General features: G+C 42.9%; 1 long non-coding RNA gene and 1 pseudogene across 2 annotated transcripts; one reads left to right on the forward strand and one right to left on the reverse strand.

Annotated features, from left to right (window-relative positions):
• Positions 1-2,668: 2,668 nt before the first annotated feature.
• Positions 2,669-23,050, reverse strand: LOC121023191 (uncharacterized). Of its 2 annotated transcripts, none has more exons than XR_005787282.1 (3): positions 22,409-23,050; positions 6,331-6,509; positions 2,669-3,680 (listed from the first exon to the last, which is right to left on the reverse strand). It is a non-coding gene; the product is annotated as an uncharacterized LOC121023191 (long non-coding RNA). The 2 variants fall into 2 exon arrangements; XR_005787281.1 differs by lacking the exon at positions 22,409-23,050 and adding an exon at positions 7,383-7,430.
• LOC121023259 (uncharacterized) lies at positions 7,196-7,294 on the forward strand (annotated as a pseudogene).
• Positions 23,051-25,331: the final 2,281 nt, after the last annotated feature.

Consider the following 25,331-nt stretch of genomic DNA (forward strand, 5'->3'; position numbering starts at 1 on the left):
AAACGTTGAAAAAAAAAATTAAAAAAAAAAAAATGATGATAAAGGTGTCAAAGTGTCTCTGGCAATAGACAGGAATTCACTTTTCAGGGGCGCCTAGGTGGCTCAGTCAGATGAACGTCTGACTCTTGATTTTAGCTCAGGTCATGATCCCAAGGTCATGGGATCGAAGCCCACGTTGGGCCCATGCTGGGTGTGGAGCCTGCTTGGGGGTCTCACTCTCTCTCCTGCTCATTCTCTCTGTGAAATTAAAAAAAAAAAATTCACTTTTCAGAATGGCCTCTGTGTGAAAATGAAAACATGACGCACATTCCTGTGATGTCCCTTCAGAAATACTTCTGAGATAACGGTTTATTGGACTAGAGAACCCCACGAATCCCCTCCCATCCACAAAGCATCTGGTGAAAAACAGCCTCAAAAGATGGTCAACCATCTGATATTTCTACATCAGCTCCATGGAAAGAGAGTCTTTCAATTAGTGACAGGAATTACGTTTGTGTGACCGAGGACCGTGTCCCCCGTATGGAAGTGATTACAATGCTGTATATGTCCCTTAAAGCCAAACGATCCGCTCTTTTTAGTTGCTGGTATCAGAAAAAATAGCAAGACTGTCCAACAGATAATCCCCCAGTCGTGACAAGTAATAAATCTGCCAGCTGAAAGATCTTTAAGAAAACTTCCTCTGGAGGAAAGGATGGATGTGGGAGGTAAAACCACATGTGCAGAGTAGCTGATATCAAAATTGTAATATTGCTCCCAGCTCAAACTTCATATTTTATCCTTGTTAAAATATGAGACAGGACAATGCTGTGAAGCCATCTTTATCGAACCTGAATTTTCAATGCAGTGTGCTGTGCGAACGAGGCTGAAAGCGAACAGTGGGAAACCAGCACATTTCTGGGCAATTGTTATTTTTGAAAAAGAGTGGAAGTAATAAGACATCAAAACGGTCTTTTAAATTTTGTCTTCGGCATGAAGCTTCTACCCTGCAGTGGGGAAATATAAACCTCCAACTGACTTTGTTGATTAGTGGGAATTTATAAGCATATAATGTCATCCCTAGGAAAAGTGGGCACCTTTCTGCAGACGGCAAAATGGAAACTTGGTCAGCCAGATGGAGGCAGCTTCCTGAAACTTACCTCCGGGAAGGTCATATGGTGGGGGCAGGGGGTGCTGGTTCACAGATACAAAACCACCCTTCGATGAACCCCGACCTTTCTGTGATTCCATCTCGGCTGTTTGCTGACATGAATTTGGAGTTGGATAGGGAGAATGAAAAAGGGCACGGTACATTATTTGAACTTTCTGGATCTTCTTATGAATTGAATGATTACCACGAGGTCTTACTTTTGTTTCCACTTCTTAAATAATTCTTATTCTTTAAAAAAAAATGTTTATTTATTTATTTGAGAGAGAGCACACGGACAAGCAGAGGAGAGGCAGAGAGAGAGAGGGAGAGACAGAATCCCAAGCAGGCTCCAAGCTGCCAGCACAGAGCCCGACGTGGGGCTCGATCTCACGGACCGCGAGATCATGACCTGAGCGGAAGTAAGAGTCCAATGCTTAACCGAATGAGCCACCCAGGCACCCCAACAATTCTTATTTTTTAAATGTATTCAGAGTAAGTCTATAATTCCATCCACACCCATGTTCAAAACTCAAACTTCAAAGAAAAGAAAACTCAAATAATAATGTCTATCCTTCAAACCCAGTCCTCTTTACCACCTTCCCACCCTTCCTCTCTCTGAAACACACCCCAAACCTAAAGGTTCTCTTTAAGTCCTCTCTTCAAATTTTTATACCATTAACCTCCTCACGGGGGGTTGCCTGACAAGGCACCTGCCGTGACCTTGAAACGTTTCTTTTGGTCTGTGCAAAACTAAAATGACCCTCCATTCTTTGAGCACAGTGGAATCTCCGGGAGGAAGTAGTGTATCCAGGCTGCTACTCTGATTTTTCCAGATGCACCAGCAGATCTTCGTCCATGTGGTAGTTTGACGAAAATGTGGATGTCAGTAGTCCTTTGTTCTCAATACCGCTAACGGGGAACTAGAGCGGGTTCCCCGTGACAATAAAAATGTCCACAGTTTTCTGCAAAATTCGAGGAAACGGAAACTCTGTGAGTGAAACAAGAATCTCCAAAGTTTATAAATGTTACCAAGGGTGGCACCGGGCCCAGGTTCGTGCCGGCAAACACCCATTCTGAACCCCACACATACGCGGCTGGAGTGCGACATACTCCTCGCTGCAGGAGAACAGAAAGAAGGAGTTGCTTTTACTTATTTATTTTATTTTGTAATGTCCCTTGGCTCAGTAAGATCTACTGATACTGAGCCTCGATTTTCCCCAGGCACAAATATTCTAAATATTACGAACATTCTCTTATTTATTGAGGAAAAAATATCGCCAATTTATCTGAATTTGCCCATTATTTCTTTTTTTTTTTTAATTTTTTTTAACGTTTTATTTATTTTTGAGACAGAGAGAGACACAGCATGAACGGGGGAGGGGCAGAGAGAGAGGGAGACACAGAATCGGAAGCAGGCTCCAGGCTCTGAGCCATCAGCCCAGAGCCCGATGCGGGGCTCGAACTCGCGGACCGCGAGATCGTGACCTGAGCTGAAGTCGGACGCTTAACTGACTGAGCCACCCAGGCGCCCCATTGCCCATTATTTCTATACACAAGGTGAAGGGCAGTATTCAAACGAAATCCATGCAGATTGAGTCATGTACCCACCTTTCCCTGAACCTACACAGACCTGCACGCACACACTTCTAATACTTCTATTTTTCTCTTTTACGGGAAAAGAGGAGTAGGGTAAATTCTTGGCGACTGCACGCAGATGTCAGAGATCATTCCTGCAAAACGGCCGTAGAGCCACTTGCCCTGGGGAGAGAGGGAAAGGCATGTCTGCAGCAGACAGTCTTTGGGCTCTGTCTGTCCCCTGTCCCCTTCATTCTGTGTCTCTCAGGAGATGTCCCATGTGGGTCTGGAGGGTCCCTGAGTCGATGTGGGGCACCGCAAGCCTTGCTTTGGTGGGAGAGTTGGTGGTCCCGAGTCTTCTGTCCCCAGCTGAGCAATGACCCCCTTGGAAACCCCGGCCTGCTGAGAGCCTCCTGCCCGGAGGAAGAAACCAAGAAGCCTCTGACTTACCTGCCCCTAATGTGGTCCTCCTCCTGCTTGGGTGTAGCACCCGCCGAGATACAGGATTCCTCCTGGGGATGAGCAGGTACCCCAGAACTAACCTGAAGATGGGTCAGGGCCAGTGAGGTGGGGGTCAGAGAGAGACAAAGTCAGCAAGGCTTCACGTGACCTTAGCTTCTGCGAGGCTGAACCTAGAGCTGAATGGACTCGAGTTAGAATTAGAAATAATTTCCTGGCTGAAAGGTCAGAAGACATTAAAAGTGGCTATGGCGTGGCCATCTCTAGCGATTTGGAGGGCAAAATGAGCTTAGTCAAATCTTAGAAATAGTACAAATTGCAATTCAGCCCCAAATCCTGCAGATACGTTTAAAATCTCTTCCACCGTTTTATTCCTACTCACCCGGGAGCACATGACAACAAATCTGGGGCTGCCCAGGGCTCCGTTGCCAATTCTGGGGGCTAGGCGCTTTGATTTTCCGGGAAGCACTTACGTTCCTCTGTTTGAACCATTTATCATAAATTGTGCTCCAAGAAAGTTCTGAAAGAGAAGAAAGGCAGGAGATGAGGTTGGGGAGGGGCTCAGGGGCTGTATTATGAGGGCCAGGGTTAGGGCTTTGAACCTGAAGCAAAGGGAGTAAGGCAGGAGGTACAAGTCCAGGGGAGTTATTATTGGTTTGGACCAAGATGGCCGCCAGGAGATGCGAAGAGGCTGGATTTGAGATAGGGCAGCCATGCGCTGCTGGTGAATTGGGTGGGAAATGGTCCCGATGTTGGAAGCTGGTGCCTTGGATTTGAACAGTGAATGCACTAGAAGAGAAAGGGGGCCTCAACCTATTAGTCCCTACTATGCACGTAGCCCAGTATGAGGTACCTTATCTCCCCGAGTGGGAAGGCCAAGTGAAGGGGACTTGGAAGTCAGGCAGCCTGGGGCAAAATCCCAGCTGCCTCTCTTTCCAGCCGTGTGACTTTCAGCAAGTCAGATGGCCTCTCTTGGCCCAGTCTTCTCTTTTGTTCAAGGGCCTGGACACAGTACCTGCTGCAGGGGGGACTGCAGTGAGTTCTAACGAGGTCATGCATGTGAAGTACATGGCTGGAGCCAGGAACACTGCGGCTCCCATCTATACTGGTTATGGCTAGTGTTTACGCCCTTCAACAGCTCTGCAGGGTGGGGATGGGACCCCCACTGCATAGGTCGGGATGCTGGACAAGAGCTGAAGTCACAGGGACTGGGTTTAAGTGTTCCTCCACAGCCCCTTGAACAGATCTCAGGTTAATATGAAATTTAACCCGTGCTCACAAACTTGCTGATGTCAGGCCAGCATGTGCGTGAGCGTGGGTGGGCTGGTCCATCCCTTTCAAGAGAAAGGGACCCTGCTTCCGGGTCATGCCCCTCTCAGCCCTCCACCCTCTCTCTCTTTTCCTTCTGTCTCCCTGGAAAGCTGGAACCTAATTTCTGGAAAGCAAGTAGATCACCGCTTTGGTTCCTTCCTTACTTTATACTTTACATTCAAGTCAGCTCAAAGCCTCAAGTCTTTTCAGTGACTCAGCAGGTAAGTTTTGTTACCCTTTTCTATGGAAAACCCAGAGTAAAGAAGGCAAGAGCCGACCTTTCAGTGCATTTCTTAGAGGTTCCTTCTAAGCAGTGCCCCTCCAAAAATTGGAAGACTCACAGTTTTAAACCTATTTAGCAACACTTCAGGGAAGGCAATCATTGCTGTGCTTTAGAAAGAACAGCGTGGGGTGGGGCATTGTGGAAGAAGGCAGAGTAATGCAGGAGGAGAACCGGGGCAATGACCTGAGTGTGGACAAGCCTGCTAACAGGTCACTTGCCCTTTGTGGGCAGTGCGAGGCTCTGTTAGAACCACCCGCAGAAGAGATCCAGGCCGGTGGGGGTTCTGGTTTTCAAAGGCAACTGGGAAGCGAGATTAAAGTGCTTGCAAAACCTCTCACGGAAATGGTGGTTTTCCCACCGACACTGTAATCCAAAATCCCAGAATCATGGATTCACTTTTTGCATTAAAGTTTTGCCGTCACTTGGGAAGAAGGTTTGCCGTCACTTAGGAAGAAGGTTTGCTAAAGAGCCATGCATCAAGATCAAGTTGTTCATATAGAGGATAAAAGAGGGGCTACTTAATGGCTCATAATGGCATGTTGGCCACATAGAGTGGATCCATTCGGTGACCTACCATGAAAGCACCGAAGACGATGACAACGGACGTCTTTATTTGTTGACATGGAAAAACAGTCAGGATAGATTGTTAAAAAAAAAAAAAAAAAAAAAAAAGAATTATGGAAGCATGACCCCATTTTGTCTTAGAGACAGTTCTCGAATTAAGCAGATTTCACTGCACGCTTCCTGCAAATTCACTCTTGAATTCTAGATTTTCTTTTGCTTCTCAAACTTTCCAAGTTGTCAACCAAGAGATTGATTTCGCACTTTAAAATATTAAAGGGGACTTAAAATATTTAAAATGCAAGCCATCCATATGTCATTACTCATAAGTCACTTAGAAGACGCTTCATAAGAATTGTTTTACTAATAGACACTTAAAAGGGCATTGGATCCTGGATTGGCATATTCTGGTGGAAATAAAAATCTCAAGTGTCAAGAATAAAGATCGCTGAGAGGAGACTGAGAGACCCAACAGTGGGCAAGACGTCTTCCATCACGCTACTTGGGCAGGAAAATCTTGGCCCGTAATTCTGAGTCGAGCTAATCGTAACAGGTAGACAAAAAGCCACTTCTCAAATCGCTACAATGAGCTACTCCATGTAAGCACAGGGTACTTCAATCCACAATTAATACAACTCTATAAACTTGTCTCCACAGTCTGTATTGCTCTCTAAATGGCAAAGCTGTTTGTCTTATGCTCTAGAAAATCTGATTTGGTGTGTTAATGCTGGGCCACACATTGATAATTCGACTTGTTTTCTCCAGGACCACTTTTCTTCCTGGAACTCTGTTAACATGACAACCTTTGTTAAAGGCAGTGCTCTCCTGAGCCATTATTGGAAATAGTAGTAGGAGACCGATTAAATAATTCCGACGGGATACTAAACTACCACACATACGGATAAGAAAATACATAGATCCTGTGTGCTCGCGTGGGAAGTTAATCATAGAGCAATACGTGGGTGTGGAAACAGGAATTTTTTTGAGCACTGGTCGTAACAAATCTTGCTCATACTTTTTCTGTGATCGCACGGCTCTACAAATGGATTCCTTCTAGCCCGACTTCCGTTGAGGCGTCCGCAGCTACTTTTCTCATCTCAGTCTCTGGCTGCTTTGAACTCCTAATATATTCTTTAAAGCTCCGTAGCTTCCCTTGGATGTGCTTCCTTCTCCCCTACTTCTGCATTTTGAATTCTGAATAAAAAGAAAAACAAATGAACACAACCACAAAATAGCTCTGTAGGTAAGTTTGACTAGTCCCTGGTGAATTCACATTCAGGGATATGCCTGGCCTCTGGTATTTATCCCGCTCAACGACTCCTAAGTTGTTTGGTTGTTTTTTTAATTTTTTTTAATGTTTATTCTTTTTTTTTTATTAATTTTTTTTTCAACGCTTATTTATTTTTGGGACAGAGAGAGACACAGCATGAACGGGGGAGGGGCAGAGAGAGAGGGAGACACAGAATCGGAAACAGGCTCCAGGCTCTGAGCCATCAGCCCAGAGCCTGACGCGGGGCTCGAACTCACGGACCGCGAGATCGTGACCTGGCTGAAGTCGGACGCTTAACCGACCAAGCCACCCAGGCGCCCCGTTGTTTATTCATTTTTGAGAGAGAGCACGCAGGGGTGGGGAGGGGCAGAGAGAGAGGGAGACACAGAAGCTGAAGCAGGCTCCAGGCTCCGAGCTGTCAGCACAGAGCCCGATGCGGGGCTCAAACTCATGTTTTTGAAGTTCGGACTCCTATTTTCCAATTTTGATAAAAGGTTCAAGAAGATCAAAAAAAAAAAAAAAAAGCCAAAGCAACATAAACATAAATAAAACCACACTAAAGCACATCAGAATCCAAGTGCTGAAAACCAATAATAAAAATAAAGTGTCAGTGCTTGCTTCGGCAGCACATATACTAAAATCGGAATGATACAGAAAAGACTAGCATAGACCCCGCACAAGATGGTGTGCAAATTCATGCCACATTTTTAAGTGTTGAATCACTAAGTTCTACACCTGAAACGAATATTACACTGAATGTTAACTAACTGGAATTTAAATAAAAACTTGGGTGGCACCTGGGTGGCTCAGTCAGTTGAGTGTCCGACTTCAGCTCAGGTCATGATCTCACAGTTGGTGAGGTCGAGCCCCGCGTCCGGCTCTGTGCTGACAGTTCGGAGCCTGGAGCCGGCTTTGGATTCTGCGTCTCCCTCTCTCTCTGCTCCTCCCCTGCTTGCACTCTGTCTCTCACTGTCTCTCAAAAATAAATAAACATTAAAAAAATTAAAAAAAAATTTAACAACTTGGGGGGAACCTACTATAAATAAACAAATAAATAATAAACAAATGTTAAAAGCAACCATATGGAAAAAACGCATTGCCCACATTTGAGATAAAATAAATATTACTGCTTACTTGTCATCAAGAAATAAGTCAGAAGACAATAGAATGTTTCTTTCCATTGTAAGAAAAAAACTCAATCCAGAAATCTAGCAAGAATTTCCTTCATATCCTTCAAAATTGAAGTCACCAGACCAAAACGTAACAGATGCATTTCTTTCTACTTCTCCTGCTAAATTATGATTTAAAAAATAACCCTTAATATTATAAATAAAACATATGTAAGAATATAAAAGGTAGAGAGAAGAAAACAGACCAGCTAGAGATCTGAGGACCTAAGGAATTGACATGTGGTGAGTTCTTGTGTTTTCTTTTTGCCTTTCACATCCCAGACTGGGTGTTGAAGAAATAGGCACCATGGCAATGATAAACAAGAAAAGACAAATGGAGTCCCAAGAAAAGCCTATTTTCTCAAAGGATCAGGAAAGGGAGAAATGATCAACAAAGAGACACAACCTTTTAGACAAAACCTCCTTACTCTAAGAGCTCCTGGGTGGCTCAGTAAGTGAAGCGTCCAATTCTTGATTTCAGTTCAGGTCATGATCTCACAGTTTCGTGAGTTCGAGTCCCATGGTGGGGTCTGCACTGACAGACGGCATGGAGCCTGCTTGGGATTCTCTCTCTCTCTCTCTCTCTCTCTCTCTCTCTCTCTCTCTGCCTCTCCCCCACTCTCACTCCGTCTCTCTCAAAATAAATAAATAAACTTAAAAAAAGCAAAACCCTCCTTACTCTATTCTCCTACCCACACTGGGGTCGACTGAAAGCAGACTGAATGGGGAGTTGGTGATTTCATTCCTGCCCAATCATGATAGAATGATACAGTAATGAGACACCCTCATACATGGTATCAGCAGAGCTCATATGGGGACCCTGGACTCTCATTAGTAGTAATAAAGTGCTCCTCTCTCACCATCCCTGCCTAGTGTAGTGTCAGAGAAGACCAAATGAGAAGCCAGACCTTTTACCACCATCCAGAACAATCACTGAACAACCAAATTTACCTAATTGATATTTAAGAGACATTATATCCAGTGACTGTAGAAAACACATTCTTTTTTTTTTTAATTTTTTTTTTAACGTTTATTTATTTTTAAGACAGAGAGAGACAGAGCATGAGCAGGGGAGGGGTAGAGAGAGAGGGAGACACAGGATCTGAAACGGGCTCCAGGCTCTGAGCTGTCAGCACAGAGCCCAATGCGGGGCTCGAACTCACGGACCATGAGATCATGACCTGAGCCGAAGTCGGACGCTTAACCGACTGAGCCACCCAGGCGCCCCAAAAGCACAGTCTTTTTAAAGTACACACAGAACATACACCAAGATGGATGGATCACATCTTGGGTCATAAAACCAGTCTGTCCAAGCCTAAAGGGATTGAAATTAGTCAGAGTATATTTTTCAACCACAAGGAAATTAAATAAGAAATTGTTAAAAATAAATAAATAAACTCAGAACATCCTCAGGTATTTGGAAATTATACACACACTTTTTTAAATGAAAAACAACACACTTTTTAAATGTTTATTTATTTTTGAACTAGAGAGAGTGTATGGGGAAGGGACAGAGAGAGAGAGAGACAGAAGATCTGAAGCAGGCTCTGCACTGACAGCAGAGAGACCCGTGTGGGCCTCAAACTCAAGAACCACAAGATCGTGACCTGAGCCGAAGTCAGACGCTTAACTGACTGAGCCACCCAGGCACCCCAAGCAACATACTTCTAAATAACTACTGTCGGGGCACGTGGGTGGCTCAGTCAGTTAAGCATCCGACTTCAGCTCAGGTCACGATCTCGCGGTCCGTGAGTTCGAGCCCCGCGTCGGGCTCTGGGCTGATGGCTCAGAGCCTGGAGCCTGCTTCCGATTCTGTGTGTCTCCCTCTCTCTCTGCCCTTCCCCCATTCATGCTCTGTCTCTCTCTGTCCCAAAAATAAATAAACGTTAAAAAAAAAAATTAAAAAAAAAAAAAACTACTGTCAAAGAAAACATTATTAGGGAACTAGAAACTATTTTGAACTTCATAAAATATCACATCTAAATTTGCTAGAGGGAAATTTATAGCTCTAAGTGCTGGTATTAGAAAAGAAGGAAGGTTTAAAATTGAAGGTCTAAATCCATCTTTAGAGGCAAGAGGAGCAAGTTCAAAAAAAAAGGAAATTTTAAAAAGAAAAAATCGATGAGATAAAAAACACAAAACCAACAGAGAGAAAATAACAAAGCCATAGTTTGTTCTCTGTAATTATTAACGACATTATTGATAACCTCCTAGCTAGAATGGACAAGAAAAAAAAGAGAAAGAAAACAAAATTACAAATATCAGGATGAAAGACAGGACATTACTACAGATATCACAGACATTATAATCACTCTGTGATGACAAATTTAATAACTTATACAAGATAGATTTCTCAGAAAATACAACACAACAAATCTGATTTAAGAAAAAACAGAAAATCTGATTAGCCCTATACTTCTTTAAACAACTAAATTGACAATTTAAAAAAATCTTCCATCAAGAAGATTTTAGGGCCCGATGGCCTCACTAATGAATTCTACTGATCATTTAAGGGAGAGAATAATACCAAGCAATTTTTCAAATCATTACCAAATCAATCTGTATATCAAACTATTTTTAGTCAAATCCCAGCAGGCTATCTCACAGAAAGTGACAAGTTACTTGTAAAATTTACATGTACATGAAAAGGCCAAAGAAAGAACAAAGTTGAAGTACTTACATGACCTATTTTCAAGGCATATAAATATATGGTAATGAAGTAGATGTCTTATTGGCATAAAACTGAACAAATGAAATAACAGAAGAAAACTTGAAATAGACACGCATGTACAGTCGACTGATTTTAGGTCAACCTACCAAAACAATTCAATGGGGAAAGGATTTTTTTAACACATAATTGAGAAACAACAGATCATCTCTCTGGGAGAAAGAAAACAAAAAACAAAAAATTCAACTCATGCCTCACTCCCTGTAAGAGTTAATTTAAAATGGATGATAGAGGGGCGCCTGGGTGGCTCAGTCGGTTGAGCGTCCGACTTCGGCTCAGGTCATGATCTCACGGTCCGTGGGTTCGAGCCCCGCGTCGGGCTCTGTGCTGACAGCTCAGAGCCTGGAGCCTGTTTCGGATTCTGTGTCTCCCTCTTTCTCTGACCCTCCCCTGTTCATGCTCTCTCTGTCTCAAAAATAAATAAATGTTTAAAAAAACTAAAAAATAAATGGATCATAGGCTTAAAGGTAAAAGGTAAAACTATAAAGCTTTAAAAAATTACAAATTAGAGGGTCGCCTGGATGGCTCAGTCGGTTGAATGTCTGACTCTTGATTTCCGCTCAGGTCGTGATCCCAGGGTCGTGGGATCGAGCCCCATGTCAGGCTCCACACTCAGCTCAGAGTAGATTCTCTTGGCCTAGGATTCTCTCTCTTCTCTCTCTGCCCCTCCCCCACTTGCCCACATGCTCTCTCTCTCAAAAAAATGTACATATTAGAATATCTTCACAACATGAAGGTAAGCAAAGATTTCTTAGAACTCAGAAAGAAGAAACTCGTAACAATGGAGTTTATCAAATAAAATATTTTTACTCATGAAAAAACAATACTGAGGTAGGCAAGCCGCAGAAAAGCAGATAATGTTCCCATTTATCTGACACAGGACTTATATCCAAAGTATATTTACAATTCCTGTAACTCAATAATAAAAAGTCAAATACCCAATTTTCAAAAATTGTCAGAAGTCTTAAAAGGGCACTTCACAGAGATATACAAAAGGCTCCTATGCACTGGTGAAACATCATCTTTCACCAGGAAAATACAAATTAAAACCGTGATGAAATACCACTGCACACCCATTGGATTTGCTAACCAACCACTGCATGTAGCCCAAAACGCGGGAAAGCTAGGATGTTTATAGTTTGCTGGTGGGACAAGTCCTTTGACCACTCTGGAAACTGTTCTCGTAGTTCCTCCTAAAATTAAGTTTGCCCTATGATGGGGCAGTTCCACTTTTTAGTATCTACCCAAGATAAATGAAAACATATGTTCACAAAAAGACTTGTACAAGAATGTTCCTGGAAACTTTATTCAGAATTGCCCCAAACTGGAAACAGTACAAAATTCTGCTAACAAAGGAATGAAAACATAATTTGTAATACATCTCTCTACAATCTAACGCTACTTAGCTCTAAACAAAAACACAGTACAGATACACAACTGGGAGGAGCCTTACCAAAGTCAGTTCTTGTTATTTGCCGTAGTTATGTTCTATGAAATTGCCGTGCACACTGAATTAGCAAAATCAGAAACCAACTCTAGGGAAAATTTAAGGTTAGATCCCCGAGACTTTCGTCTCTCTCTCAACACATAACCTTGCTTTCTGTGTATTTCTGTTTAAAGACAGCTTATTTCATATATACTGCTGATTCATTAACATTAAGTTCATGGTCAACAGCATTCCAACTCATGAAAGAAGCTTTTCTAATACATATATTTTCTCCATAAGGTACATGCCCACCTTCTTGCACTTAGGGACACTAGACAGTATAGCAGCGTGGCTCTTGGGGCTATTGCAAACAGCAAAATCACCCATAAAAAAACGAGAATAGCCTATATATGATTCTAGATATATAATGTTCTGGGACAGGCAAAGCTAACTCTGATGAGATACACAGACAGTGGTTGTTCCTGTCAGGATGGGGACCAGAGATGGCCTAGGAAGCGTCAGGAAGGATCTGTTGGGGATGATGGGAATATACTATATCTTGATGGGGTGTGAAATACAGGGGAACGCATAGTTTGTCAGAAATCACTAAGACCCGTATGTGTCATTACATGTAATTAAACCCCAGTAAAATAATAACCCTACAAAAAAAGAAATGCAACACTCTCTACAAAAAAGCCAACAACAAAATAATGATATATCAAAGTTAAAAAAAATTACAAATTAAGAAAATTATTGGCAAGCATGTAAGAGAGATAAAGAAGTCAACCCATAAAAGCAAACTCTTTCAAAGAAGAAATGAGTAAAAAATATGAAAAATCAATGTGCACGTAGGGAAATACAATATCCCTATGGTACATGACTATGTCAAAGTCACGCAAGTATTTAGTGGAAGAACAAGTAATAAAATTGAGATCTCCTGACTCCTTTTCTATTATACCCACAGAATGGTGATTGAGGTCGGCCAATGTTGAGGGGGGCAGGAGAGGACGAATATGATAATAGTAACCACTCTGTCCAAATGAATCACATGGTTATGTGATTGATCTCAGTAGAATTTTCTTCTCTTCTTGCAGCACAAACAAGAAATCCTGAACCTGATCCAAACAATCAACATGAAAGAATATGGAGAAAATTCAAGGAGAAAATGATAAGAATCCACAGAGGACAATAAGTTACAAATACATCACAATGCAATTATAATGAAAGTGTCCTGGTACAAAAATTACCAGCAAGTTGTTGGGATAGAATATATACCTCCTTTGTATTCAAAATTAAAAAAAAAAAAAATTTGTATTTAAGAGAGAGAGAGAGAGAGAGCATGAGCAGGGGAGAGACACAGAGGGGGAGAGAAAGAATCCTCAGTAGGCTCCCTGCTCAGCACAGAGCCCAACACGGGGCTCAGTCCCATGACCCTCCTCTCGTGACCCGAGCTGAAATCAAGAGTCAGATGCGTAACAGACTGACCCACCCAAGTTTTCCATGTATACAGAATTATTAAAAGGAAAGAGACTATTAGTTAATAAGTTGCATTGGGATAACAAGTACGTAATTTGGGGACAAAATCAATTTAGATTCTCACCACACTATACGCTAGTGTAAAAGTTTGATATAAATATTTTAAAGTGTAGAAAACCAGAAGAAAATAGTATCAAATAAAAGTAAAATTGAGGGGGGCAGGTAACATTCTAGGCACAGAAGTGATTGGAAGAAAAATTTTCCACAGAAGAGATAGATGTAGCATTCTTGATTTGTGAGACTATGATGAGCTTTTGCTGATGGCTCATAAATTCAAAGATGGGAAGAAGAGGCAGGTTTTACCATGGAAAAGCTTGTTTTTAAAAAGATTTTTAACTTTAATTGAGAGGTAACGTTTATACAGAAAGGTGAGCAGATCAGAACTGTGTAGTCATTAACCTCTGCTGAAAAGTAACTGCTATTCCAAGTTCTAATACCACAGATTGGGTTTGACTATTTTTTAACTTTATACACATGGAATTATAGAGTATATGTTACTGTACGAATGACTTATTTAATCCAACATTATGTTTATGGAAATCTCCCATGTTGTCATGGATAGTAGTAATTCATTCATGTATGTGGCTGGGTAATATTCATTCTATTTGCAATTTTTATGTATTAAGAATAATGCTGCTGTAAACGGTGTTGTGCATGCATTTTGTGCATATATGCCTTCACTTCTGCTGGTATATATCAAGGCTACAGTTGCTGGTTTACAGGGAATATATGATATCTACTCAGGTATATGCACCAAACAGGGCATGAGAGTCTCCATTGTTCCATACTCTACACTTGGTATTCTTGCCATTCAAGAATTGGGATGGGGAGTCCGAGGTGTTATAATATCTTGTGGTTTTATTTTTTATTTCTTCAATCAGTAATGACCTTGAGATGCTTGGTATCATCCTTCGTAAAGTGTCCATTGAAGTTTTGGGCCCATTTTTTTGCGGGGGGGGGGGCCATTTTTTAGTTGGTTGTCTGCCTTTTTCTTAATGATTTGTACACGTTTTAAAAAATATTCTGGGGGCGCCTGGGTGGCTCAGTCTGTTGAGTGTCTGACTTCTGCTCGGGTCATAATCTTGCAGTTGACGAGTTCAAGCCCCTCATCAGGCTCTGTGCTGACAGCTCAGAGCCTGGAGCCTGCTTCTGATTCTGTGTCTCCCTCTCTCTCTGCCTCTCCTTCGCTCATGCTATGTCTCTCTCTCTCTGTCTCAAAAATAAAAGATAAACATTAAAAATTTTTTTTAATATTCTGTATGTGAGTTCTTTGTCAGTTACATATATTGCAAATATCTTTCTCTTGCTCAGTGGATTTCCCTTTTCACTCTCATGTTAACTTCTGATCAACAGGGTGGGTTCTAAATGTCAATGAAGACCAACTTATCAGTCTCTTATGCTATTTTTGTATGTATGTCCTTTAAAATTTTTGCTTTCCTCGAGGTCATGAAGTGATTCTCCTTTGTTATTTTCTAGAAATGTGTTGTTTTTTGCACATTTAGATCCACAATCCACCTGGAATTCTGCTTTGTGTATAGTATCAAGTAGGGTTCAGGTTTGTGTGTGTGTGTGTGTGTGTGTGTGTGCAGATGTGTATTTAACACCTCCCCACCCACATGTCCACATTTGAAAAGACCATTCTTTCTCCTTCCACTGCAGAAACATCTTTGTCATAAATCAAGGGTCCATGTACGCACAGCTGTGTTGAAATAGACCCAACTTATCTATTTAGACTTGAAGATGTAACCGGTGAGGCGGTTAGAAACCACCAAAACTGAGTTTACTAAATTATTATTGGATGTCCTTTGCTCACATTAGTCCCTATTTCTGCTTGCATTTGAATAAAAATTCTGTCAAAGGTTGAGAGTCCTAAAGGCCTACATTGTTCATTGTTTCTATTTCCCTGAAATATATATTTAGCACCGAGTCTGAAAAAAGTCACTGAAAAAGAAATACTTTTTTTGGTGCGGGAAATGAAATGATGGGTGGGGAAGTGGAGAATAATCCAGAATGGGAGAATCAGAAACCTCCAGGTACAGTCAGAACACTAAACAGAAGTGTAACTTTGAATTTTTAGGTATTTCAGAATTAGACGTGACTTTTTATGCCCAGTATGTATAGCAGGTGCCAATAAATGTTTCATATCCAGACAGCTGAAAAAACATTTTCAAATCCCTCTTCAGACCACATGTTTGAGATCCAGCCATTGGTACTTTAGTATCTAACATGATCACTTTTGTTCCTTCCCTTCCCAAATGACCATGCTACTGACTAGTGAAGGTCCAATAAACATTTTGCTGAGACTAAAGGTTTGATACTTTGGGCCCATCTGAATGCTCTATCTTTGTGTCAATTCAATTAGTCTTCTCCTCACTAGAAGTTCTAGCTATCTTTCTGTTTCTACTTTATAAATTTTAAAATGGCAAAATGCAAAATAATAATAGTAATAATAATAATAATAATAATAATTGCATGGGCCAAGACCAATAAGCAAAGACAGCAAAGTTGCCCATCTAGAACCACAGGCTGGTAGATATCACACTCACAAAACCATGCCTTGAGGGCCCCATTTTCTGCTGATGTGACCTAAGACAGTCAAGGGCTGCTTTTGAGATTTCTTGGGAGATGACTCTGCAATTTTCAAGTTTCCTTGTAATTACAGGCTGCCTCTTAATATTACCATCTTCATTTGAAGTTAGACAAATAGGAGAGGCATGGGAAGCTGATACGTCAGCCCATGTTAAAAAAGAAGTAATTAGTAGAAAAGAATATCTTGAGGTGAAGAGGTAGGGCAAAGAATGTGCCAGTAAATGGATTCTAAGATTCCCTAGAGGAAGGAGACCTTTAGCTATACTTTAAAAGGAGGGAAGATTTTGGTAAACTGTGTCTACATAGCTGTACATGGATATATGAAGACATGAATTTATTATGCATGTGTATTTATGTGTATATATATATATATACGTGTGTGTATATACAAATATAAACTGTCTTCATAGTTGTACATAATAGTTGTACATAGATATATGTACATATGAATATAATTATGGATATATAACATAATTATGTATAAATATATATTATATATGTATAAAATGTATATGTATACAGCACACGCATGCACACACACACACACATATAAAACAAAGAAAAAGAAACTACTTAGTTTCTCCATAGCTTCTTTCTAAGTCTATGTGCCAAAATGTTAAATAGTAGCCCTGGATAATAGAAATACATGTGGGTTGGGGCACCTGGATGGCTCAGTTGGTTGGGTGTCTGCCTCTTGATTTTGGCTCAAATTGTGATCCCAGAGTCCTGGGATCAAGCCCTACATCAGGCTCTGAATCTTAAGATTCTCTCTCTCTCTCTGTCTCTCTCTCTCTTTCTCTCTCTCTCTCTCCCCTCCCCACCCCTCTCCCCAGCTCACACACATGCTCTCTCTCACTCCCTAAAAAAACAAAAAGTGGGTTTTTTTTCTCCTTTTTTTTCCACTCTGAATTTTCTAGATTATGTACAATGAGTGTTACTTTAATAAGCAGAAGGCAGAAAAATTGAATTACAAAATTATTGACTAGAGGAGGGGGGGCGCCTGGGTGGCTTAGTCAGTTATGTGTCCAACTTTGGCTCAGGTCATGATCTCACGGCGCTTGAGTTTGAGCCCCATGTTGGGCTCGGTGCTGACAGCTCAGAACCTGGAGCCTCTTCAGATTCTGTGTCTCCTCTCTCTCTGCCCCTCCCCTGCTTATACTCAGTCTCTGTCTCTCTCAAAAATAAACATTAAAAAATTAAAAAGTAAATAAATAAAAGAAAAGAAAATAATTGACTAGAAAAATGTATCTTCAGGAACTATTGTATTTTTACAGAGGGAGGCTGTTTGTTTTGATAGAGACCCCAGAGGAGTCTCTGAAGGAAAAAGTTTCTACACCGAAAGGCTTGGCTATCACAAAATACCAATAGCTCCATGTTGGCACGTTATTTACATTTTTTTGGGTCATTTTTGATCAAGTTCTAGCTGGCTGTAAGCTTCCCATTTGTAAACTTTAGTAAAAGATTCAATCTCCACCATTTTTCAAGGACCCCTGCCAGCTTCTGGGCTCCTTGGGGTTTTAGAAGAGCTTCATGGCTGACACAGCCCAGGACATGGAAAAAGGCTTCCTGGTTTTCAGCGCTCAGGCTGGCTGGGGGTGTGAAGAGGGACAGTCGACACCTGCTGGTGCCTCTCCCCTCCACCCTGCCTTCCACCCTCCCACCACCAGACTCCGCCCCTGGATGGCTGCTGTCGCCTATCGCCAAGGCAACCACCCACCCTGAAGCTCTGCCATCTCCAGAGCAAGAAAAGAGAAACTGGAAATCTCTAATATATGGGAAAATCTCCCCAGTGTTTGAGGTTGGTAACAAATTCAACTTTTTACATGCACTGCAGTCATTGGCTTGCGCCGGGGGCTGAGTTCAGAATCCAGCACTCAGATCACAACCGCCCAGCCATCCTTTCTATGAGGACAAAGTAATCAATTCCATGGTCTCTCTCTCCTTTTTTTTTTTTTTTTTTTTTTTTTTTTTTTTTGCCACTGAATCAACACAGCATAAACAACAGCACTATTAATTTTCAGGAACTCATCCCGTCACAAAAGGCAGAGTGGACCTAGTTGTGTATGTTCGAGGAGCCCGAGGCCGCTGGCATCATTATCTCTAAAACGGGAATAATAAAGTCCTTGCCTTACAGATGTTACAAGGTTGCCTTGAGGGTCAAACGCGGTAAGAGGTGCTTAAGAGTTCTCAGGACGTAAACGCACCGCACGAAATTTGGACGGTACCCGGTGGAAGAAAAGAGGGCATGAGGATGGCTGGTGGATGCTTTCCTGTCCTGGCTGCAGACCTCGTCACTGGCTAGAGCCACGCTTATTTTCTTCATGTTTAAAATCACCGCTTGTCACAGCGAGCGCCGCTAGCCCACGTAGCCGGGCAGGAAAAGGACAGTCCCCTTCCACGTCAGGTGGCTTTGAAGGAATTGTGCATGAATAGACACAGACCGCAGGCTGCATTACCCAGGAAGAAGAAAGTAGTTACCCGTAGCAGCATCAAACTTTGCAGATGAGCATGCAACCATACCTAGTGTGCTTACCGCACTTACGAAGATCTGCCACCCGGAGTGGGTCCCTTTAGGGTGGAACCCACAGGCACAGAGACGTGGCCTCGTAGCCACCGCTTAGCCCTCTGGGGCTCACTCAGGCGAACAGAATAAAGCCAAAGAGGCCACGAGAAGAGATTCCAAGTATCAGATGCACAGACACTTTGTGTTTTCCTGTTCTTTGTTGTTCTGCTAACATTATTTATTCATGCTAACAGGTAATTAGATTGTGCCCTTCAGGACCAGCTCAACAGATGTGAAGTGAGAAAATGTGACTGTGTGTATGTGCGTGTGCGTGTGTGTGTGTGTTTGTGTGTGAGAATGTGCCGAAAATAAGTACGGGGGCCCCTAAAAGCTTCACAAATCACACCAAGAATACTTCACATGCTTTCCAAAGCTTTAAAAATTTCAAAGCACGTTCTTGTGTGTTCTTTCATACATTATGCGTTTGGATGAACATTGTGAGTCTGCGGGGTGGGACAAGGGGTCACGTGGGTGTTCTGAGGTCCCAGGTCACAAGCACGAGCTAATGGAGTTGAGCCTTTCCTGAAATGGCCATCAGCCCCAAGGACTCTTTCTTGTTCCGCTTCTCCCAGCAAACCTTTGTAGCCTGGCACCTTCCCCGTGAAGCCATGGGCACCGCGCTCCGAGAAGGGCCGCTGAGGATGGGGCAGCATCTCAGAGGCTGCAAGTCGGACCAGGGCAGTCTGGAGGAGGGGCGACATCAGAAGGGGCGCAAAGAATGTCACATCGAGCAACTGCCCAGAGCGCAGGTGCAGGTGGCCGGGGCCAGCGTCACCTCTTGCAAGAACTGACGTGAACAGCTTGTTGGAAATGTGCCGACTGTATAAAAGGACGCTTCCTGCACACCAGGCCAGCCAGAACCACCTTGCACCCGCTTCCTCACTTCACCCCTTCCACCAACACGCCCCCACACACATGGACACACTCGCAGACACACACACATGCAAACACTGTCAGCCCCGGTGTCCTCCCAAAGACTCACCCAGTGTGGACAGCTGGCTGGCTCTCAGGAGGGAGAGTCAGAATAGAACAGAACAGATGCTAGCCACGGGGAAATGTGGAAGGAGAAACACAGAAGGACATGCCCAGCCAGAGAGGGGGGAGGAAAGTGCTTCCGAAACTGCAGGAGCAATCATGAAGTGGTACCTGGATTGGGGTTATGTGTCAGCTTTCTGCCAGAGATCTCAGAGGGCTTTACCAGCATCATTGGAGAGGGGCTGTCACTTCCATTTTGGCTGGGGGGGGGGGGGGATGCTTTAAGGAGAAGAACTGGATCCATTTGGCCAGGGGCAATGAGTAAGCACGATGGGGAAGGCACCCAGGGTCCTTGCCCTGAGCCTTCTCCATTAGATTAGTTCAAATGCCTGGGAATCCGGCCTGCACACTGCCATCCCAAGCATTCCTGCCCTGGACACCCCATGGGACCCCGGGCTGCAGAAACTTTCCCTTCCATTAAGACTGAATCACATGCCACAGGAAGGGGAGGTCTCTAGTCCAAGGCTTTGTCTGCGGCCCCATCGCTTATCATTTGCAACAATTTTTGTAAACACAAACCAACTTGGGTATCAGATTTGCAGCTGCCAAAGATTTGGGGGCGTGGTTCATTCCTTGGATGACAGAATTATATCACAAAACAAGCTTTTTAAAAGCTGGCACGATGGGTCCCAAAAATAACGATAAAATTTTAAGGGAATTAATGCAAAATTCAGAATGTCAACATCACTGCTACGTGGCATAGGAAACCAATAATAACGATCTCTGTGGAAAGGACCTCAAGTGTTCAGTTGACTCAAATGTTTATGGAAAAACTTCCACGAAAGCTAATGCAACTAAAGACATGTTCATGGACATATATAGTCATGCAGTTAAAGAAAATTATTACTGAAGGTGACATTAAAGGTCATCTGACCCACCTTCATTACCTTAATGGACTGAAGCCTTCAGAGGCTATACAGAAGCGTAAACAGAATGGATATAAGACGGGTTCCATCTTGGGTACCAATGCTAACCAATGGCAATTCACTGTCTGGAAAATTGATTTTGAGAATTCTGAATCCTTCTCTAGGCTCAGCAGAAAGAAGGGCTGTGACGATTGGGTGATTCTACCATGGTCTGGAGAGGGAGCCTAAGAGTCACTGATGCAGACAGTGCTGGGCCCCACCTCTTCAGCCCCATGGAGCCCATCCATTCCAGAGTGTTCTGCATTGGGTCCTATACAGCACCTGCTATCTCTGCCTGGAAATTTCTCCTCATCTGCCCTGGGCCAGGCTGGAGTGCTGTGGAGTGAGTCCCCTCTGATAGACGAGAGCTTCAGGATAAATATCTTCACTTCTGTGCCCAATGCGGGGAATATTCCCAGGGGTTCTCTATAGTGTGTCCCAGAGTTGGCCAGCAGGATCAAGTCTCAGTTGCACATGGCGGTAACCTGGCTTTACCTTTGACCAGCTTCCTTTCTTATCTATCCCACCTCCCCATCCCCTGCAGGTGCTTCCTGAAAGCATGTCCCAGATGAACCATGTGCACTCAAATCCTTATCTCAGGATCTGCTTCTGGGGAGCTGACCTCCCAGACAGCTACATAGTTGCCATCCAGATGGAACAAAGGAAATAACATCCACCCCAACCCCAGTCCAGTGATCCTACAGAGTAGAGTGTGGAAGACCAGATCACTGAGAGACCAGGGCACAACCTAAGGCCTGAGACCGGGATTGTGGAGGGTCTTGTGTTTCCTCCAGTAAGGCAGGGCTCAGACAGAAAGGAGTGAGGAGTTTGGAAAACAGGGAGGGCAGATCTTTAATGACATGGAGGTTGTTTAGCACTGAGGTTATCAACACTGGCTTTGACTTCACAGTTCTTCGTGCACAGGTCAGCTCTGCTCCCTACCAGCTGTGTGATCTTAGATAAGTTTTTAAAATTTGTTTAAACTCCTCTAAACCTTAATATCTTTATATTTTAAACTCGAATATCTCACTACCTTCCTCCAGCCCCTTCTGCCAGCTCTCGCCCGGACTTCCCTTCCAAGGCCCTGGTTTGTTTAAAATCCCCAGGGACTCTTTGTTTTCCTTCCTTATAAGCATATTTCTTGCAAACACTAATCTCAAGAGGCTAATTTGGTGCCATCTGGAAACAGCACTTCCGTCCTCCCCAGCACACCGCTTCGGAGATGTGTTTGCAAGGAGCCCCAGGCAGGAAGCTCGGCAGCCCAGTTCCAGGGGAACATATGGTAGAGGGAAGCCACCCACGGGGCTCTGGGAGAAGGGCTGAAAGACAGCTTCCTTTCTTCACTGATCTAGTTGTGAACAAAAGGTTCATGAACAACTTGGGCGGTGGGCTTGACCAAAACCGGTGTCGGGCGGTTCCCCCTCCCCCAGCGTGAGACCCAGCCCGTCCGGACTGGGCAGCTCAGACTGGCTGTACCATCAACAAGAAGTCACCTCCCTTCCTTATCCAACATGCGATCTGCCCTTCATTGCCCTGGCCCTGCCCCGGCACTGCAACAGGGCCATCGCATCCAGACTCTCTAGAGAGAGTACACACACACAACAAACTGCTGCTTTCTAAAAACATCTAAAATCTGAAAAACAAATAAATAGCTTCAGATCACACGCACAATACTCCCAACAACATCAAAATCAACCAAGGTTATCCACGTAATGTTATGTCGATTCCACTCTCCTTGCATTTCTCATAAAAATATACCATATTTGAAAACCAATTTGCAGGTTAGAATTCCTAAGTTAACAAGTTTCTGAGTAAGCCCAATTCATTTGCTGGATAAAACACAGCTAACCCTAAACGGAAAGGCATTCTTACCAGCCAGTCATTCTTCAAGTCAACAAGCATTGATTGATGGTCTGCCCAGCAGGTGTCGTTTTAGGTGCGAGAGATTCAACCTTGAACAAAAAAAAAAAAGACAAACTCCTTGCCTCCATGAAGAAATTCTTGCAAACATAAAACAGCATTCGGTGTGGGGTGTAATTGCTGAATGGTGTGGGTGAAGTCTATTTTGATTCAGAGTGCCTGAGCCTACAGAAGTCTGGACACACCAGCCCTGAACATTGCCTCAGCCATCTTGTACACGGTTAACTCATAACTAAGGAAATATGGTGAAGTATGAAGACGCAAACCTGCACGTTTTGTCCGACAGATGGCCGCTGGAGGGTCACAGGAAGAAAGAGACATACATGGGCACACCTCAGAGCGGAGGAGAGACCTCATCGGGAGGCAGGGCTGAACTTGAACAAATTCCACGCCTTTTCTACTCACCTCCCATGGTAGTATCTTCACTGAAGATACTTGTTCAGAGTTGGGGAGTAGCTCACGTTATTGCCCTGGTGGTAGAATGCAGCAGAATCCTAATCCTATAAGAAGGGAGTGGGATTTGGGGCGCCCGGGGGGCTCAGTCGGTTAAGCGTCCGACTTCGGCTCAGGTCATGATCTCGCGGTTCGTGAGTTCAAGCCCTGCATCAGGCTCTGTGCTGATGGCTCAGAGCCTGGAGCCTGTTTCCGATTCTGTGTCTCCCTCTCTCTCTGCCCCTCCCCCGTTCATGCTCTGTCTCTCTCTGTCTCAAAAATAAATAAGCGTTAAAAAAAAATTAAAAAAAAAAAGAAGGGAGTGGGATTTTTCCAAAATAAGGATATAATTTGTATTGCTTAGGGTAGAGCGGAGTGGCCCTATTTCTGAGGAAACAGAGCAGATTTCAAGACAGGAGGCACCCCCTCAAAACAATACTTTATCTTCTCTCTCGGACCCCAGGAATAGTTGTATTTAGCATCCAGGATAACTTTTAGCTCTCACCGCCATTCGATTTCCGTAACTCCGTGCTCACAAATGCACAGACTTGCGCAGGCGACATGACAGGGCTTGATGAAGGGCAGTAAAGGGAAATGTGTCCTCCCTCATCACCACCGAGCAGAGTCGATCTCTACTCTGAGTTCTGGCTATGTCTTTACGTCTGAGAACAGGGCAGGCTTTTCCAAATGTTCAGTTCTATCTCAGGTCTTTCAGGAATGCCTTCAGGTTTTCCTGACACAGGTATGAGACACTTCTCGTTAAAATACACCTAAGTATTTCATATGTCTAATTATTGTAGATGAAGTTTTTAATTTCTATCTTCTCATTAGTGTCCTACTCCTATTCTATTCTATTCTATTCTATAATTTCTGTGTATCTGTTTCCATGGATAAAGACTGTTAAATTGTTGGCTAATACCCCCAAACACTATGTGAAATAACAGTGACTTTAGTGCTCCTGGTTTTAGCAGCAATGCCAGTGTTTTCCTCATCAAATAAACATGCCAGTTTGGGGGCTGAGATATTGAAGTACTCGTATACTTTTTATGTTTAAGGAGTCTGACTTCTATTTATTTCAGGGTTTGTTTTTTTTTTAAGTTTGTTTATTTTGAGAGACAGCGCGAGTAGGGGAGGGGCAGAGAGAGAGGGAGAGAGGGAATTCCAAGCAGGCCCCAGGCTGCCAGCACAGGGCCTGATGTGGGGCCCAAACTCATGAAGCTGCAAGATCACGACCTGAGCAGAAACCAAGGGTCGACACTTAACCGACTGAGCCCCCCGGGCACCCCTATTTCAGGGTTTTTAATTATAAATTTTGTGTGTGAATTTTGTCAAACTCCTTTTTCAGCATCTATGGAAAAGGTCATTTGCTTTTTTTCTCCCCTCAGTTCTAATAATATGTAGAATTAAATTAATGGATTTAAAGATATTTAACCATCCTTTCAATCCTGAACTAAGCCCTACCTGGTCATAATGTATTCTTGGAACTATTCCATGGGGTCATATATTTTTCTGGGAACAAACATAGAGAAGGGTTTTACTATGTGAACTTAACCATAACACTAAAATAAGTAAAAAGAAAAAAAAAAGAATTAAATGATAATACACAATATTTTTCTCCTTTTATATAGTAGGCCTTTATAATTTTCCTGAAGATTACTTCTAGCGGCTCTTTAGCAGATAATTTCAGATAATTTCTTGAGCAACCTGGGATATGAATTATTGGGTCTTGCAGATTTGATCATAATAAATCTGAGCAATTTTAAACAATATCCTTTCCTGATCCTGATTCAGTCTATGGAAGGAATACAGTTGCTTGTGGTACTACTTCGGTTACTGATATCCAAGGGGTTCTTTGGAATACTTCTGTATTTTCAGCTCCCCGACAATTTTTTTTTTTCCTTTTTAGTTAAAAAAAGTCTTTCCGTTTAATCTTTTCATGAGTCTAAAGCATAACCTTATGTATTTCTATTTTATTTTATATCTCTTGGAAAATGCATTTTAGTTTTCAATTTTGTTGTTATTTATGTTGGGTCTTTGGCTAGTTTCTCTCTTTCCCCTTCTCTCCTTCCTTTCTTCTAAGCTATTACAGGAGATTATGTTATTTTTTTCCAAATATTTATTTCCCCCTTTGCTGTATTGCCTACTGCTATAAGACTAGTGTGCTTCCCATGAGAAGGGTGTCCATCTCACCCAACTTCGGTTGGACTTGGCCATGTGATGCTCTTGGATCAATGGCATGTAAGCAGAAGTGACATATTCCACGTTCGAACAGAAATTTTAAGAGTTGTTGCCAGTTTCATAACGTATACAGCTACCAAAGTGATACTGCCTCCATGGGAAAGCTTTTTATTTTTCCTAGAGATACTGCTTTAATGCAAAGCACTTTTGAAACTTCTTTTTGGAATTACCTCCAGAGTCCCTTTTGAAAATCTTTAAGAGAGTC

The sequence above is a fragment of the Herpailurus yagouaroundi genome, unplaced genomic scaffold (assembly GCF_014898765.1).
Source record: "Herpailurus yagouaroundi ecotype Mexico unplaced genomic scaffold, PumYag 530, whole genome shotgun sequence".
Classification (NCBI taxonomy): Eukaryota; Metazoa; Chordata; class Mammalia; order Carnivora; family Felidae; genus Herpailurus; species Herpailurus yagouaroundi.